This window comes from Anas platyrhynchos, chromosome 21 (assembly GCF_047663525.1).
Source record: "Anas platyrhynchos isolate ZD024472 breed Pekin duck chromosome 21, IASCAAS_PekinDuck_T2T, whole genome shotgun sequence".
Lineage (NCBI taxonomy): Eukaryota > Metazoa > Chordata > Aves > Anseriformes > Anatidae > Anas > Anas platyrhynchos.
The window spans coordinates 1,093,478-1,112,205 of NC_092607.1; the positions used below are offsets into that span (position 1 = coordinate 1,093,478).

The 18,728-nt window shown below is 43.4% G+C and overlaps 1 long non-coding RNA gene across 2 annotated transcripts; it reads right to left on the reverse strand.

The window, feature by feature from the left end:
• Positions 1–3,889: 3,889 nt before the first annotated feature.
• LOC139999226 (uncharacterized) lies at positions 3,890–11,824 on the reverse strand. Of its 2 annotated transcripts, XR_011804504.1 has the most exons (5): positions 10,586–11,824; positions 9,237–9,452; positions 8,267–8,336; positions 4,844–4,963; positions 3,890–4,134 (listed from the first exon to the last, which is right to left on the reverse strand). It is a non-coding gene; the product is annotated as an uncharacterized lncRNA (long non-coding RNA). The 2 variants fall into 2 exon arrangements; XR_011804503.1 differs by lacking the exons at positions 3,890–4,134; positions 4,844–4,963 and having other exon boundaries at positions 7,826–8,336.
• Between the last annotated feature and the right edge of the window lie 6,904 nt (positions 11,825–18,728).

Consider the following 18,728-nt stretch of genomic DNA (forward strand, 5'->3'; position numbering starts at 1 on the left):
CCCCTTTGGAACCAAATCTACAGATTATCTCTGTAAATCCAAAACAGCACTTATTCACCATGTGAACAACAAATGCCTGGGATGGTTAACAGCACTTAGGTGCAAAAAAGAGCCCCCGCAGGAGCAGGCCCCGGGCCGCAGCTGCAGCCATGGAGAGGAGCCCACGGGGAGCAGGGGCAGAGAGGGACCTTGGAGGAGGGAACTGTATCCTCTTTTTTCATCGGTGCTGAGATTGAGGATCAGGATTTCGTGGTAGGAATTTGTTTAGATGAACCAATTTACCTCCATATGGGTTTTGTATGTTTGTTTCACCTTGTCTTGCAGGACCATCTTGGCTGGGTCTGCAGTGTTGTGCAAAAGTGAAGTTTTTCACAATAAAGAGCAGCTTTTTTTTCGGGGAAAAGGCTGAGGTGGCCTTCATCAGAGTCTTGTGACCTGAAAATGCAGAAAATGGGTGCATGGCTGGCTGGATGGGTGGGTGGGAGTTGGGAATTCAGCCTTGGGATCAGAACTGGGACGTTGTTGGGATAGGAAATGATCAGTGGGATGGGAAGTGATGATGGGGATAGGAACTCATTGGGATGGGATAAATGGGTTTTATTTTTATTGCATTAAATCCACTTTCTTGACTGTGTTGTACAGTATGGCGTTGTTTTATTACTATAAAATTATGATGATTATTATTTAATCTTATTAATTAAACAATTTTTATACGTTATTATATTATAAATTATAAATATTAATATTTATTATATTGTTTTTATTCCTTTTCTACCCTATTAAACTCTCTTTATCCCAGTGCACTGCTTTGGACTTTAGTTTTCCTTCCGAGTCGTTGTGGATTCACTCCGGATGGGGGGACATTAGTGAACGCCTGTGTGCTTCAGATCCAAGGTCACCTTTGCCCTCAACTCAAGATACATGTTTGCATCTATTGTCGTGAAACAATGTTAACAACATCAACAAAAAAGTTCCCTACTTGCTAGCAGCATCCCTACGTTTGCTGGGGTCTGCTCTGTGCATTTTGAAGACCGTTCCATGCTATTCAGCCCCTTCAGGAGGAAATGGATGGTTCTAGGAAAATGCGTCTTGACCTGATGCAAAGCTGTGACTCAGCACCCTGCAGCCCCCGCAACCCCTGGCATTTTACCTGCAGCCCCTCCAACAACTCTGATGTTCCCTGCATCGACTTCAACCACTGCGCTGGGACCTGAGGCCCCTCAAACCCGTGTCACTCGCCGTGCAGCCCCTCCAGCCCCTGGCATGTTCCCTGCAGCACCTCGAGCCCCTGGCATGTTCCCTGCAGCCACTCCAAGCCTGGCACAGGCCCTACAGCTGGCTGCGGGGACTATTCAGAAATCTGCTCCAGAAATACAGTGATGGCAAGGAGCCCTCCACTTCATTCTTCCTTTTTTTTCTAGCTGGAAGCATTCAGAGTTGTCAACGGAATTGGTTTGGAGGAGTAGGAAAGACAGAATTGCTGGGTTTCTGCTTTCTCCCAGAAACTATCAGACCACAACATGACAGTTGTCTTTCTTTTACGTAATTTTACACCGCCAGGGTCCCTTTTTATATCTTGGTAATTCCGGGATTACGCAGCACATCCTGGTATATTCTGCGACTGCGCGCACTGTTGCTAGGGGGTCGTCTCTGTCCCTCTGGTGGTCATGAAGGTGAAGGCCGTAGTCTTCCTCAGCGTTGTGGTTCAACTTCTTTCTTTATTTGGTCATGTTGGCCCAGCGTGAGACAGGAAGGCAAGATGTTGATACACTAGTTTAACAACTTATCAGGAGATGGTTACATGAACTTTGCAGCTGTGTTTTCTGAACAAAAGAGGCTACTGAGATGCAGAAGGAGGGAAGGGGAGAGGATTCTCTTTTTTGTTACATTAAGCAATGGAATTTTCATAGTGTCTAGCCAAGCATTATACAGCTCCTTACTTCAGCAGGGAGTTTTCACAACTCCCGTTCCTCAAACAGAACTCCTTGTTTTTACAAAAGACAATGAACAAACATTTATTGTGTATTACACACACTCCACTCTCTGCTTCCTCAAAATGGATGTTTGGACCCTAAAATTCAGGCCTCGGCTCCTAGAATGAGGATTTGGGGATTTGAAAGCAGGGCTTTCTCACTTACGACTTTGCCATCTAAGAAGGACGCATTGCATCTTATAATAAAATTGTGGACCCTAGAAATAGGGAATTGCCCCTTGGAAATGGCAACCTACTCTGTAGGATTGACGTGTAAGCAAAGGCGGCTTTGGATCCCAACTATAGGCTCTCTTGTCCTGAAAACGTCCTGAAAGCTGGGTGCTTAAGAACAAGGCTGTGGTCTATACAGAGGAGCCTTGGTGCCATGCCTGTATGCTTCTCAGCTGCAAAGGAAGGGTGAGAAAAAGGGTTTGGATCCGCAAAAGATGCTCTTAGCCCTGAAGAGAAGGGGTTATAGGGTGAAAATGAGGCATTTGGCCCTAATGAGGAAGGCCCCAAGAAGGCGGCTCTGAATTCAAGAGGTGGGTCTCTGGGCCCTAATATTAAGGCTTTGGTCACCAAAAAGTAGACTCTTGGCCCTACAAAGGAGTAGGTAGGCAATCAGGAGGGGGCTTAGGATCCCAAAGCAGCGTCTGGGCCCTGAAAATCAGGGTTTGGAGCCTGAGCATGAGACGTCAGCCATGAAGAATGAAGTTTTAGAGCCTAGCATGGGGGTCTCTGGACACTAAAATGGGGCTTTGAACCCAGAAAATGAGCCTTTGTACCCCAACCTGAGGCTTTGAGTCCCAAGGAGAAGGCTCCGGGTGCTAAAAAAGAGGCTTTGGGCTCTCAGGTTGAGCCTTTGGGATGTGACTGTCAGGCCTTGACTCAGCAAATGATGATCCTGGCACGGAAAAGGAGGGTTCGTTCTCTAAAAAGGGCTTTTGAGCCCAAGGAGGATGCTTTTTGCCCTAATATGTGATGCTGGGGCCTAAAAATCATGGACAGCGCAGCCCGCTTCCTCTGTCTGGATCCTGAAGTGATGCTTTGATCCCTCCAGATGGGTGTTTGGACCCAAAGAGGAGGCTTTGGACTCTAACATTCAGGCCTCATCTCCTAGCATGAGGATTTGGGAATTTGAAAGGAGGGCTGTTCCTCTCCAATAAGGCCTCGCCATCTAAGAAGTCCGCATTGCAGGGAACCAGGTCCGTTGTGTCCGTTGGGACAGGACCTGCCACAGAGGCCCTGCTCCCGGTTCCAGAGATGGTCCCTGGGCCCTGATGTGGCAATAATAAGGTTATAATAAAATTGTGACCCTAAAAATAGGGGTTTGTTCCTTGTAAGTGGCAGCCTGGTCTGTAAGATTAATGTGTAAGCAAGAAAAAGCCACTAAAAAGGAGGGGTTACCCTTTCAGACAAGGCTTTCAAGCCCAAGGAAGAGGCTTTCTGCCCTAATATGTGATGCTGTGGCCTAAAAATGGTGGACAGTGCGGCCCGCCCTCCACTCTCTGCTTCCTCGAAATGGATGTTTGGACCCCAAAATTCAGGCCTCGGCTCCTAGCATGAGGATTTGCGAATTTAAAAGGAGGGGTGCCCTTCTGATTGCCTTGGATAAGGCAATCAGAAGAAGAGTTCAGATACCAAGTGGAGGTTGTGGACCCTGAACATAGGGATTTGGGGTGAAATAAGGAAGCATGGGGCCCTAATAATGAGGTTTGAGATGGTTAAAATATCAGGAGGGGAGGAGGCAAGAGGCAGTGAGGAGGAGGAGAGGGCGTGTCTTGTATCTCCAAGTCAGGCTTTGGAGCTGAAAGCTGGGCCTTTGGACTCTGCAGCTCAGGGTCTGGGTTCAAAAGTGGTGTTTTGCACCCTCCATCTAGGTGTTTGGACCCAAAGAGGAGGGTAAAAAACAAGGGGTAAGCATCTTAATATCTTTATTATCTTTTTTATAATATCTTTTTTATAATATCTTTATTATAAATGGAAGGCACAAAGCAAGCCAGCAACAGTCTCTGTCCAAGAGAAATACTTGGTGCTTTATAAACAAACAAGGAAGTACCCTTAGGTGGGTGTGATAATCCTCCTCTAATGCGTTTTTGGAGTGCAAAAATAGATCTGTTCTTTTCTTGCTCTTCTCTCCAGGACAAAGGCAGAATAGGCAACTGCAAAGTTAGACCAGGGAGGTCAGTTTGTTCCATACTGAGAAAGACAAGCCTGTAAAACAAACTAGACAGATTTTCTTGGTACTATTTATCTTCCTTCAGCAAAGGCAAAGCTTATGACACTTGTTGGTGTGTGTATATATATTTATCCAGTGCTCTCACAACAAAATTTTGATTTGAAGAGGACACACAGATCTGATTTTTTTTTTCTTTTCCAGTAACTAGTATAATAAGCACTGGTATTTTTGTATAAAAACAGAAAAATACAAAACAAAAGACTGAATATTATGTGGTATGCATGACATTAAAAAAAAATGGTGGTTTCAAAGCAATATGTACCCTGGTGTGTTTGCCATATCCTAGAGTCCAGCTTAAAGTGCACCTGATCTGTATTGCATTTTGATATTAATCTCTATGTACAATGTTTTGCATGTAATTTATATGGTTCTTGGGAGAAAAAAAAAATGAATGAATTGTCAGTTAGCTTCTTCTGAGAAAGCAGAGATATTACTCAAATCAGAAGTGGACGAGCAGTTGAGGGGTGGGAAAAGGGATACATATACTAAATAAATAAATAAATAAATAAATAAATAAATAAATAAAAACATGCTGGGGGTGGGGGAGAAGGGAAATGGTTTTGAATCAATAAAGCTTTGGCTGTTGAGCAGAAACAATGCGCGAGTGCATCCAGAGAATAAAATGTGCCCACATGTAACTGTGACGTCCTCAGTGTGTCCACCAGCTTGTGAAATCAATCCCACATCTTCTCGTGGTGCTGGATGAATGGCTGAGCTTCCCATCTGAGCAAGGCAGAGCGTGCAAGTAGGGCCTGCAGGGTGGAAAGAGGGATGGGGATCAAGAAGCAAGCCCACTGCTATGACAGAGTCCCTATAGGCAGTGTGGGTTTTCTCTCTATGCAAGCCTCATTATTCAGAGGCAGAGTATGGCTTCGTCCATTCAAGGTCCAGAATCAGTTGTCAAATGCTAGCCAAAGCCAGTGGCTCCTGGGCTATGTGACAAACTAACCCTAGAGCAAAAACCCTCCTTGTCCTCTTACCTAGTGCCCTTTCTGCGATGCCTTTAGGGTGAGTCAAGGCTATGATCTCCACCTTCTGGGGCTGGTGTTTGAGCTATGTCCTACCTCAGTGCTGAGACTCTTTTGCCTCTGTAGAGGCCCTTTGCCATGACACGAGTGACGATGAGAACTAAAATCAACTAGCCTCTGAAACGTTCTTGTTCCCAAGCACAGCTTTTTCACTGGATTGCTTGAACTCCTAGTTTTTGGCCGAGAAGCTATTGTTTCTCTGTGCCTTTAATAAGAGGCTTTCTCTGGAGCCAAGTCAGGATGGCAAGATTGAGCTGGGCAAGGCTATCGAGGAGGAAATTCAATCTTCCCAGCTGGGTGTCTGACCCTTGGAGCCCGGGCCAACTGATCTGAAGCGGCTGTAAAAGCTTTATTTCGCAGCATCGCTGTCTTCCCTGCTCGCATTCTAGGCACGGTGTTTCTGCTGACAGCATCTTCCACCTCCTCAGCAGAAGCTGCTTCTTTCTTTAAACGTAGTACAGGCTGGACGCAAAGAAAGAAACTGCTAGCGGTGCTTTTAGCTATTTAAATGGGGAGAAAAACAGCCACTGTTTCTTTCTTTGTCCAGGGCAGCCACGAATGCTTGCGTGACGTGGGCTCCTCTCCCACGTCCTTAATTGCCAAGCCGATAGCGGCTCTGGTGACGTGTCCCATGGGTGTCTGTGCAGTGACGGGGCTGCCTCACCCCTGTGTACCCCAGGACAGACATTTGGGGGGCTCTTTGCTGCTACCACAGGGCGCAACCTGCGGGTCCTGGGGCAGGCAGGATGAGTGCTGCTGGGCCCGGAGGGTAGGCCTGGCCTGAGAGGAGACAGTAAAGGAGGCAGGTTTGGGGCTTAAAGCAGGCTTGTCCTGCCCCAGCCTTCTCCAGAACCTGTGTGCCTGGCTCTGGAAAGCTGTGACAAGACATAAAATGACTCGCAGCTTGCCAAGAGAGCTGCGGTGGTGGAGGAATGGCTGCCTCAAGGGGCTGAGGCCAGGCACCATCACGGGCAGGACTCGAGAGACGAGGCACGATCTTGGCACAGACAGAGAAGGGAAGGGGAAGCACTGCTCTGCTGGCCCTGAGCGGTGCAGCCCCAGGAGAAAAGAAAAATCTGTGTTTCCTTCCGCTGATCTCCACGCTGAAGGTGCAGAAGGGTTCCGTGCTGTTGCTTGGGTCAGCCTTGTTGCCAGGTTGGGAATGTTTAGCCTCCCGGTGCTTCGGTGCTGTTGGGCTGCACTCAGAGTGTGAGCTCTGGGCATTATTTCTCAACTACTGCATTATTGGAGCGTACAGACCCAAGATATTCTGCGGATAGGTGATTTAAGCCACGTCAGAAACACCGCTGTGGCATGTGCCAGCGTCGGACGCCCGTTCGACTGATCGGGCGGAGCAGGTGAATTGAATTTGGTGCTGGATGGCAAGGTGGTGTTGGGAGAAGAGCTAGGCTAAGGAGAGCTTCCTCTTGCTCTACCCCTTCCCATCTCAAATGGCCACTTCCTGGGGAGATGGGTTCGTTGGGAGGTTAACTACAACGTTACAGTGAGGATGAGGAATCCTCTTTAGTCCCGTAGGTATTTGCTGCCAGGCGGCAGCGTTGATTTCAGAAATTGTATTTCAAAAGGGAAAAAGAAAGGAAATCTGTATTCTTTGACATACTCTCTTTTCTCGGAGAGTAGATGTAGGAGCTTCAGCAGTGCCCTTCCTCCAGAAACGATTCCCAGTGTCTGCTCAGACACTGAGGAGGAAAATGGAGGAGAGCCACCCGTTATAAATAAAGGAAAGAAGGGGTCATGGATTAAGGGAGAACCACTACTTCAAAAATTGGTGCTCTCTACAAACTGGTTAAGGGTTTGGGACCTGCAGGTGCTGCCTACACCTGTGTGCGTTGCAGTCGTGCCTGTTGCCACTGAGCAAAACGGGGAGAGCTGCTTTGTCGAACGCGGCGTGTTAAAGCACGTGACACTGCCTGGAAGAAAAGCACGGACTTCTTCCCTCGTGTGGGACTTCTTCCCTAGCGATCTGTGGTTTACCTGATGGTTTCCCATAAGCTGTGAATGTTTAAAAGAAAAAAAAAAACCAAAACCAAAACCCAACCCCAGCGTTGAGAGTGGTGAGGCAGATCCTCACCTGGGGACTCAGAATCAGCGGTGACATCACCATGCGAAGCATTGTGTGCGCTTCGGGTCGGGGCTGCTGTGAGCCTCGCAGCGGGGAGGGAGAGCGGATCCGGGGTGCCTCTGTGTCAGGCCTGTGCCCTGGTGGCTTTGTGAGCACTGAGAGTTTGACTCCTGTGTTCCCAGCTCTCGCTTCCGCACCTGCGGTGTGGCAGAGCCAGCGAGCTGCTTCCTCAGCTGGAGGAGGAAGAGGAGGGACCTCAACATTGCCGAGGTAAAGCACAATTATTGAAAAGATTTGGCAAAGATGTGGGTTGTAGCAGCGCGGCTGCTGCAGCTGCAGCAGATCCTGGAGTATTGGAGAAGATAGAGAGGGGTTTCTTGGTGAAAAGAATGCTGTTAAAAGTGTTTTCATGCCAGAAATTAGGATAAACGCCTCTGTTGTTTGACATCCTCTATTGACCTGGCACATTGGCATTACAGTGTACCTGGCACGCTGTTTGTATGAAAAAAAAAGGTCTTTTAGTCAGGGCAGGCCAGAAACCTGCCTTGGCACTTCCACATCGCAGCAATGCTTACAGACCCTGCATCCTGGCTGCCAGGCCACGATCTAAATCCGATGGTGCTGTTGGTAAACTGAAGCTCAGGAAGCGCTTCTGGGTTTTTCTGTACTTCCATGTGAATTTTTACCCTCTGAAGATGGTGTATTAAGCTATTTTTGTAACAACAACTAGGTTTAAAAGCAGTTTCAGTTTAACATCTACATGCTTGGGTGTTATTAACAGAGCTTTGTATACTGAGCTGGTGCTTGGTAGGAGAAAAACCATAAATCTTCCCTGGGAAAGTTGGACCCCCTCAGCTACATACTGCTATGAGGAAACTCAGATGTAAGAACACACTTAAATAACACATCAGCAGAGCTGTTGTGCTCCTGACCACCAAAGGCACCTTTTTTACAACACCGTCGTACTGGAAGTTGATGCAGCTGGTTCCATCCTTAACGTGGGACTGTACAGTGCTGTAAAAGAAATATTTTTTCACAGCTTTGGAGAAAGTGAAGCAGAGAAAACCCCACCTAACCACTGATACCTGGACCCCAAACTGCCACAGACTGACAGCGATGCCCACTGGATATCTCCTGCTGCCTTCTGCCTGCTCCAGCAGAAGTCCCGTTTGAATTAGCCAGCAGGTCCCTCTGAGTGGCTTTGCTGAAACTCCTGCCGTAGGAAGTATCCTACGGGAGCCAAGTTGCTAAACTGATGTGTGGTTTTCCCTTAACCCCCACAGCCCTGACTTTGCAGCTCCTGACGACACTGCCAACGTGTGCAGTGTCACCGTGTACCAACTAGGTGCCAGCTGCCATGGTTTATAGATTGTAAAATGAGTGATTTGGGACTCGTGAGCACTGAGAACAGGTTAGCAATTGCTTAAGAGCTTTACTTGTGTCGCTCTGGGGCAGGGAGATGGGTGAAACATAGACCAAGAAGAACCAGCAAAAGTCGGGTGAAAAATGGAATGAAAAATGTTAAGGCCAGGCAGCTTGCTCACTGCAAGTGCTAATCTGAAAGCAGATGGAGTGCATCTTCATACACTCCATCCTGAGACACTCCACTCAACAGGCCAGACCAGCTGATGAAGTGCATTGCTGTCCTGAAGTTTCATGTGATGGGCTACTTTTAAGTCTCTTGTTTATGCTGTAGTACTTGAGGTCTATGGCAGGACCACAGCACACTCTTATTTGTCTACCCTTCTTTCTTGATCGTGTGTGGGAAAGAGAGAACGTGCAGAGGCCCTCAGCCACATGTTGCACCTGTCACTCTGTGCAGCTATATCCCTGAGCCAAAGTACCAAACTTCATGCTTGTGAAAGGACTTTACACAAACTACAGAAATCTAAAATGAAGCATCCAAACACTTACAGAAGGGTGGGCCCTCTCGATGCACCTCAACGTGGGATCCACAAGTCCTCACGTGGTTTCATCCAGCACACTTCTCTGTCCCTCCTCGCTAAACTTGCTCAGAGGCAGCTGTTACCAAGGTGTCACAGTGACATCATTCAATTCTGTTTCTGAAGTCATCACCGTAGGCCCCTGGCAGCGGCAACACAACACTCTCTCTTGCTAATGCGAATGTCTCTGAAACAAGTAGAGAAGTCCCACTCTCCCCAAGCTGACTTTAATTGGAGTAGTTCCAAAATTATTCTCTGCCCCCCTACATCTGGGGAAGGTGTGTGAGAAATCTTTTCCTTAAGAAAGGATTACAAGCCAAAAAAAGCTTGCTTCTGATACGTTCCCCTTCCTTTTAGAGCTGTTCACCTTTGATTTCCAAGGAAGAAAAAAGAAGGTGAAATCAACAATTCTCCTCCTCCGAGTTGGGAATATGAAATAAGCCCAATTATTTAGGAAGCGTGAAAAAGGAAACTATACATTTCCTTGTTAAACACCTTGTTGCTTCTGAAAACTTTTCCAGTACTTTGCAGCTGCAGTGCTTTTCGGTGGGTGGGCAGCCGAGCTCCATCACGGCCACTCTCTCCCTCCCCCTCCTCAAAGAGAAAGGGAGAGAAAATACGATGCAAAGGGCTCAAGGGTTGAGACAAGGACAGGGAGATCGCTCAACAAGGATCGTGATGGGCAAAGCAGATGCAGCATAGGGAGACAGTAAGATTTCCTGCCTAACTACTACTACTACCAGGCTAGACAAGTGAGAACCAAAGGAAAGAAACCAAAAACACCTTCCTTCCCCCCATCTGAGCTCTTCCAGCTCCTCCCCCCGTGCAGCGCAGGGGAACAGGGGGACTGGACTGGGGGTTGTGCTCAGTCTGTAGCACTTCATCTCCACCACTCCTTCTCGGTCCCTCTCTGCCCCTGCTCCACGTGGGCTCCTCTCCACGGGCTGCAGCTCCGGCCCGGGGCCTGCTCCTGCGGGGGCTCTCCACAGGCCGCAGCCTCCTCCAGGCCACAGCCACCTGCTCCACCGGGGGCTCCTCCACCCATGGGGGGGCTGCAGCGTGGAGATCTGCTCCATGTGGGACCCATGGGTGCAGGGGGACAGCCTGCTCCACCAGGGGCCTCTCCCTGCACAGCCCGCAGGGGAACTGCTGCTGCCTGCCTGCAGCACCTCCTGCCCTCCTGCGGTGCTCACCTGGGGGGCTGCAGGGCTGCTTCTCTCACGCTTTCACAATCCTCTCTCCCAGCTGCTGTTGCACAGCAGTATTTTCCCCCCTTCCTTAAATCTGCTCCCCTGAAGCCCACCCAGCAGCACTCCCTACCTTGGCTCTGGCCAGCAGCAGGTCCTTTTTGGAGCCATCTTCAGCTGGCTCTGCTGTGACATGGGCCAGCTGCTGGCCTCTGGTCACAGAAACCACCCCTGCAGCCTCTCCATTATCAAATCTTTTTCATGTGAACCCAATTAACCGACTTTCCACAGAACACTGAGAAGAGCTTAATATCAAAAAGTCCTTTACAGCCAAACGTTTACCACAAGCAGTTCAACCATGATCAAATATCTTTCAAGGATATTTCATTGCATGTTAGTTTCCAAGTCTCAAAAGAGTTTCAGAAACTGACAAATCAGTTTGCTATGGATAACAGGGGCAAAGAGAAGTAATGTGTCTTTATTGAACACTGAAAAAATATATATATGTTGGTACCTTTTTATAAGCAGCAGTGCACTTTTCTATTCCGTTACCTAGCATACAAAATGGATGTAGAAAATGAATGCCAGGACACAAATGAGGGTTGCCATGATGAGACTCACGCTAAGTCAGTTTCTCTCCACCTTTAAAGACACATCACAAAGCATTGCATTGCATTATCTCACTCTCTTTCTTTAAAGTGCATAAAAACTATCCCTCCTACTAGATTCAGAATATTCCATGCCATATTTTTTTCTGAATCTTTTTCTCTGAGCTGAGAGAATGACAACTTCAGCCAGTACTGCAGAGTTATAGAGATAGTCATTTACCTCTGCTGGAAATCTTCTACAAGACTTTTTATTGATGACTTTGGGCTCTTGCTACAGTTGGAGCAAGTTTGATCTGGGATTTCTGGACATTTTGTCTGAGCAGCATGGTCCATTACTTACTTACATGGTCTGTTACTTTCTTATGGGTACCAGAGAAGGAATGTTTTGATTTTGTTTTCCTTATATCTAGACTTTTGTTGCCCTCCACTGGACTCTTTCCAGGAGATCCCTGTCTTTTCTGTAGTGGGGAACCCAGACCTGGAGACTACTCCAGGTGAGGCCTGACCAGGGAAGAGTAGAGGGGGAGGATCACCTCCTTTGACCTGATGGCCACAGTCCTTGTAATGCAGACATTAAAAACTTCCTATAGTCAGCAGGTTAAAGATATTCAGAGAGTAAACACAGATCACATTGACGCATGGAAAGATCAATATCATCCAATTTTTGTAGTGGTGAAGAGTCTTAGAAAGATACTGATATTATGCAAAATGCTACCAAAGTGAGAGAAATACATGAGACATGGTTTTGAAAGCTCTAATAAAAAAGTGAAATATTGTTTATTTGTAAATGGCACACTGTCCTAGTTATCAGTGAAGCATCTCAGGCCTAGTTATCAGTGAAGCATCTCAGATCCATGCTTTAAAATGAGATTCTGCATGCTGAGTCATTAATATTTTTATTCTTCATACCTTTAATTTTTCTCATGAAGTACACATTGCATTTTGACTGTACTTTCTTCTGGATCACTAACATCAGAAATGCAGTGTACCGATAACAAAACTAAAGGGAATTTTGGGTAACACCGACAAATTCAAATTAAAAGTAGAAAGAGGAAAAAATAACAGCTTTTTATATACTAATCACCTACATATAATAGTTAAAAATATTGCAAAATCTCACAAACATTTCCCTCTGTTACTCCTTTCAGTGCAATATCAGAGAAACGGGACACTAATAATGAAGTTGACAGAGCATCATAAATTAAACTCTAATATGTTTTTTTTTGTTGTTTTTGTTTTTGTGGTGTAGTAAATTTTCATAATGAAATGGGACACCCATTCATAAGTTGTATTTCCTTCTCAAAAAGTACTTAAAGCAGCTTTTAAATATATGGTTAAAATAACTCAAATTCATAAACAAAGATCAGAAAATGAGTTTTAAAAATGAGGTATTCATACTATAAAAGCCTGGCAGCTTTCTAAGACAAAGAATGTCACCTCCCTGAATGTGGATAATGGCTGAAAGAAAATAATTTTACCTCTAATGGCTTTGATTTTGTTAGCAATATCTCATAACAGGGTGCCTGAAAAACAGCTTCCAGACACAGCCTCCATAGTAAAGCAGGAATGAATGTGATAAAGGGAGCACTCTGTCAATACCACTTTACAATAAAAGGCCAAAGCAAATTACTCTCAACAATGAATGCAGACAAAATGAAGATTCAAACAGGATTTTTTTTAAGTAGGGGACATGGAGTGAATTTCTATATAAGCAACCCATAAATTTTGCACCCTCATTTTAAATTCCAAGAGATGGGGAGAAAAAGAACATGATAGGCCTTCAATCCACAGGACAGAAAAATGCAGGGATTTCTTGTTTTCTTTCTCTTCTTTATATCCCATGTAGACAATCTAAAAGAAGCTTGGTGTTTAAACTCTAAAATAATTTTTGGCTGATTGTTTTGCCATGGCGTATATTGCTTTGTGCTTTCTCTGGGTCATTTTTTCCTTCCTGAATGTTGTGCAAATCTAATTTGCCATTCTGCTCTATTATCACTAAATGAGCTTGATCTAACAGTGTAGACGTACAGAGTTGCAAATCTAACTATAATGTAAATCTAACGAGAAAGGAAAGGAAACAAGAATACAGAATTAAATACAACCTTCACCATGTTACTTTCATGAAATAGAGTGAGATACCAGATGTATAAGTACCTTTTGCTATGCTTGCTATACTGAGAGCTGCAGTGAGTGCAATTGGTCCTCTCTGGACTTTTTCACATATTGGTCCTCTTACCTTTTGTATGCCTTATGTAGAATAAACTACAGAAGAAGTTATAGAGAATTTCAGAATTTTCAGCCAGGGTACAGAGTAATGTAAACACTAACAACCCCTCTCTCTCTTCCCTTCATGATCCAAATAATTCCCTACATTTGTAAATTTAATTGGAATCAAAGCTGGCTATAAAATTTGAAGAGTGGTAAGGGAGTATGAATGGAAGGAAAGCAAGAGAAAAGATATAAAAAACTGCATGCAGAAAAGCATGATAAAAAGTGAACTTTGTGTCACATGAGTTCTGTGTATCAATTCTCCTCTTGTTTGTAAAAATGTTCACAAAGATCAAGGGATAGTTACACAGAAATGTTTGTGTTATTCAGAGTCCTGTCTTTGCAGATGACATGAGAAAAAAATCTTAATTACTTACTTAATTAAAAGCTGTTAAGAAGAAGCTACTTAGATTTCTATGCCAAGCACAAAAAGTAGGAATAGTTAAACATATGTTTCAGTGAAGCTAATCATACCTTGTTGGTGCATACACATCATAGTACAGATTTTATGAATTAAACAGCTTGCAAGATCATTTAGTTATTTTTGCGAAGGTCTGCTGGGCAGTTTTATAGAGATACGCTCAGCCCATCTGCTGATCTTTGTAATTTGTGGGTCTGTGTGGTGATTTATTACTGAAACACTGTGAAGACGTACGAGGAACAGCTGAGGGTGCTGGGCCTGTTCAGCCTGGAGAAGAGGAGGCTGAGGGGAGACCTCATCACAGTCTACAACTTCCTCGTAAGGGGGTGTCGAGAGGCAGGAGACCTTTTCTCCATTAACACCAGTGACAGGACCCGCGGGAACGGGGTTAAGCTGAGGCAGGGGAAGTTTAGGCTTGACATCAGGAGGGGGTTCTTCACAGAGAGGGTGGTTGCACACTGGAACAGGCTCCCCAGGGAAGTGGTCACTGCACCGAGCCTGTCTGAATTTAAGAAGAGATTGGACTGTGCACTTAGTCACATGGTCTGAACTTTTGGGTAGACCTGTGCGGTGTCAAGAGTTGGACTTGATGATCCTTAAGGGTCCCTTCCAACTCAGGATATTCTATGATTCTATGATTCTAAATACAAGACAGCATGTAAGACATAGGGGATCTCTTAAAGAAATGTCCTAAACCCTGTTGGATACCAAGAAAAAATTCCTCATGATCCAGAGTCACTAGAATTAGGTATATGAACTAAGACTTCCTAACACAACAGAAAAAATACATAAGATACAGTCACACAAATTTCTTCTCAGATCTCTACAAGTTTCATTGCCTAGACATTATCAAAAAATTATCAACAAAAAACCATTAAAAAAAAACAAACAACACATTAAAAATAAAATATTAAATAACGTGTAGGTACTAATACAGCAAGAATAATTCAAATACTTTAAAATCAACAATTAAATTGTGCAAAACTTCCACCATGTGCATATAAACACATACAAACTATCAGGAATAAGCAGACTGATAGCCTGTTAATTAAGCAATTATTGCAAGCATTATAAAATGCAAAGAAGTACCTAATGTGTCTCAGCAAATGTATTAGATTTCAAATAGATTCAATCTTTTAGCTCAGCAAGTTCTCTTGGAGTTTGCATCTCTTCTATTCTTGATTATAGCCCTCCTGTAGGTAATTTTTTTTTTGTTATCTTGGGTAAAAAATGGTCTTGCATATGAAAACTCACAGGTGTCAGGCTGTATTTATAGCTTACGTACTAGCCCTTACAATGGCAATGCATATATTTAATGTGACAAATAAATTTTCCAGTTCCTTTCTCAATTTGCTTCTTTTTAATTGAGTAAGCAATCATTTTGTCTGTGTCCTGATTACATTTGGGATAATTTTCTTTCTAGTAGCTCATATGGTAGCTGTGCTTTGGATTTAGGTTGAAAATACTGGTCATAACATACCAATGATTTAGTTACTGCAGAGCAGTGCTTACACAGAGCCAAGGACTTTTCAGCTTCTGGTGCTGCCCTGCCAGTGAGGAGTGCACCAGGAGCTGAGAGGGAACAGAACCAGGACAGCCGGACAAGACTGGCGAAAGGGATGTTCCATACCCTGTGGTGTCATGTTGAACAATAAAAATAGGGGAGTTGTCTCAAGTGCAGTGGAGGGCTGTTGTTTGGGGTCTGGCTGAGCATGACCAGCAAGTAGTGAGCACTTGCATTGTGCATCACTTGCTTTTCTTATATTCTGTTGTTGTTGTTATTGTTTCCCTTCCTTTTCTGTCTTATTAAACCGACTTTATCTCAACCCACAAGTTTTTTTACTTTTTTTTTTTTTTTTTTTTTTTCATTTATTTATTCCTTCTCCCATCCCAATGGGGTCAGAGGCAAGGGGGTAGTGAACAAGCAGCTGTGTGGTGCACTCAGCTGCTTGCCAGGTTAAACCGCAGCAATCTCAAATACAGTTAAGTGAAGTTAAGACAACCAATGAAGTTATACTGGTAGAACAAGTGGAAATTCCTTGAAGTTATGCTATACATTGGACACAAGCAACTATACAAAGTCACAAGAAGTTTCAGGCATTTGGGCAAACTAACTTTTTCAACACAAGGTCCCTAACACCATATTCAGAACCTGGGAATTTCACATGTATGAATAAGAAGTTCATAGTGCTAACTACTCTGAAAATCATACCCCTTTTAACATGGATAAGTTTGGCTGTCAAGATTTAACTTGAGGGAAAGACATAGTGATATGTGAATGTCCTGTTGTGTACTATTCAACTACACAGTCCTGATATCTATAATGTATTTAACTACCAAAAGTATCAGGTGAACACTAAAAATTCATGGTACTTCTCTAAGCTAAACCTGGAAATTTATTAAGAATTGCTTTTCACTGGTAGAAAAGTCAAAATGTTAACTGTATTAAATTTAACAGTTAAATTTCAAAGCTTTTGCCATTAAAAAAGACACCAAATGCTACTCTACAATTTCTGTGAATAACAAGGTATATTTTTTCACCAATTGTCCATTTGCAATTATTTTAAGGAAAATGGCAAAAGTTGCGAAGAGAGTTTAAGGCATCACATAGCTCTGATAGAAGATTTAGTACAAGATATTAATTGGATAGTAAGCAAAATAATGAGAATATTGAAAGACAAAATAATGAGAATACTGAGAGACAAAAAAAAAAATAAAACAGCCCCAACCCCCCCCCCCCAAAAAAAAAAAAAAAAAAAAAAAATCTAAGCATTTAGAGCTCTCAGAGAAAAATGGGATGAAAAACAGCACTAACATTGCAAATCTATGCTATCTGGGAGGCATGATTTTTCGTCGGGAGCTAGGACTAATAGAAATGCTCTAAGGTATGAAATGAAATCATTAAATATTTAGACACAATATAAAGACTTTAAGTTCAGATTAATTAGCACTTATGTTATTTATTAGTTGGATTTGTTTTTACAACAGGAAGGATCTGTCAGGGCTTTGAGGGCACCAAAAGGTTTTTATGTCCCTGACCAGCCTCTCCTCAGGACCATACCCACACTTCCATAGACTTAAGTTCAGGCCTGGGCTTTCTGTCCTTGTCTGAATTATATTGTAGGTGTGCCTGTCTACAGTTCTGTCTCAACCTGGACAGTCTTTGGACCCATGCTTCAGGCAGCTTTTCTTCTTGGATGGTACACTTTGATGTATTCTATAGATTGCCTGTAGTCTCACCTTTGGCTCTGTCTCCTTTCACTCTTGACTGGATTCCTTGTGTACCACTGGATCTGGCTTATTGCTTGCTGTGTCTGAGGGTATTGATGTTACTGACGCAGTTACCAGCACCTATCTCCTGACTTACCTGGCTTTAGGGAGCAGCTAGCTTTCACTGCTTTCTGACAGGATTCTTTCTTTTATGAGATGAGCTCACTCAAAATAGAGACAGATAAGGCCTAAGAAGGAGTCCTTGCTTGGCTGCAACACTTAACAACACAAGAATGCAGATGTTATACATCTACATGTAGATAACTGATATATGAAGGCATTCAGAGGGACATTTGTTGTTGTTGTTCCCTGGCCCTAGTCTTTTAATGTTGATTTGGGGAGAAGTTTTCAATATCTTTCAGAATTTTTGTTGTTGTGGTAGTCATTATAATTTTTTTTATTATTTTTTTTTTTAATGATGAACTTTATCTTTCACCTCCCTTGCCAGGTAATTCCTTACTTGAGGTACCACTGAAGTAGGGTTGGTATATGTTCAGATAGCTAGACAGTTCAGCAATGTCAGTGTGTGGATGCCACACAGGTGTATATGGAGGCCACACACAGTTTTCAGCTAGTAGCCGTATTAGTCAATAGCCAACAGCTTCCTAAATTTACTCATTGTTAACTGTTTATAGTTTAAATGAAAATTGAAACCATGAGTTGAAGCCCCACAACAAGACACCCTGTGGGGCTTAAACAAGTAGACCTCAGGTATCTACTCACAATTCTGTCCAGTGCCTTACATACATGCTGCCAAAGTGGTGAAACATGAGATCACTGGTGAGCTTCAAATATTTGGCACTCATAGGATGTTAAGGTAGAAACTAAGGTAGAAACTCTGGAAAGTGTGAAGATTCTAACAAGCTTCCTTTTTTTTTTCTATGTGAACTCTAAAGATGTTACATATAGGGATCATAAATTTATTTCATTTTATATCTGCTGAGACAAGACATTTTATATCTGCAAGACAGCTTGTATTAATCTCATAGTCTATTATTATTATTATTATTTGTGTGTGACTATAAACTGGTGTTGATTTGCTCTCCTCACCTCCCTCATATATTTAAGAGAAAGCTTTGCAAAACAAGGGTTATTTGTGTTAATGTGTCAAGCTCATAAACACTTACCAGCTTATGAGTTCAGCCTAAATAAGAGTATTTATGTGTGGGGGGTGAACCATGAACCTAAGGCTTATTTCCTAAGAAAGAAAAATAAAAAATGTGCTAATTCATTACATCACATAACCTCCTCTAATTCTGAGCTCTTAAAAAAAAAAAAAAAAAAAAAAAAAAAGTGAACTTACTCAATACAAAATTTCCCAGAGTTTACTGTTGGATTCACACTTGCAAACTTTATGAAGCAGGCATTATTCATAGAAGCAGTAGACAATATTAAAAGTAAATACTAATTTTGAAAAATAATTATCCCATTTGGTATCTACTAATGCAAGAACTCTTTTCAGATGATACAGTCTTTATGCTTTTCCATACAGACAACCTTCTTCAGAACAAAGTCACACGGCTACCACAGCACAGATGTGAGAGGGTAGAAAAACTAGCCACCTGTGTAGATTAGAAAACATTTTGCTTTACACTTTAGATCACATGGTGTTTGAACAGTCTTTGTTGAGCTTATTAGCAGGCCATAAAATAACAAAGACTGAAAATTAAATTGATTGTACAGAAACAAATTGCAGTTGCATTGTGATA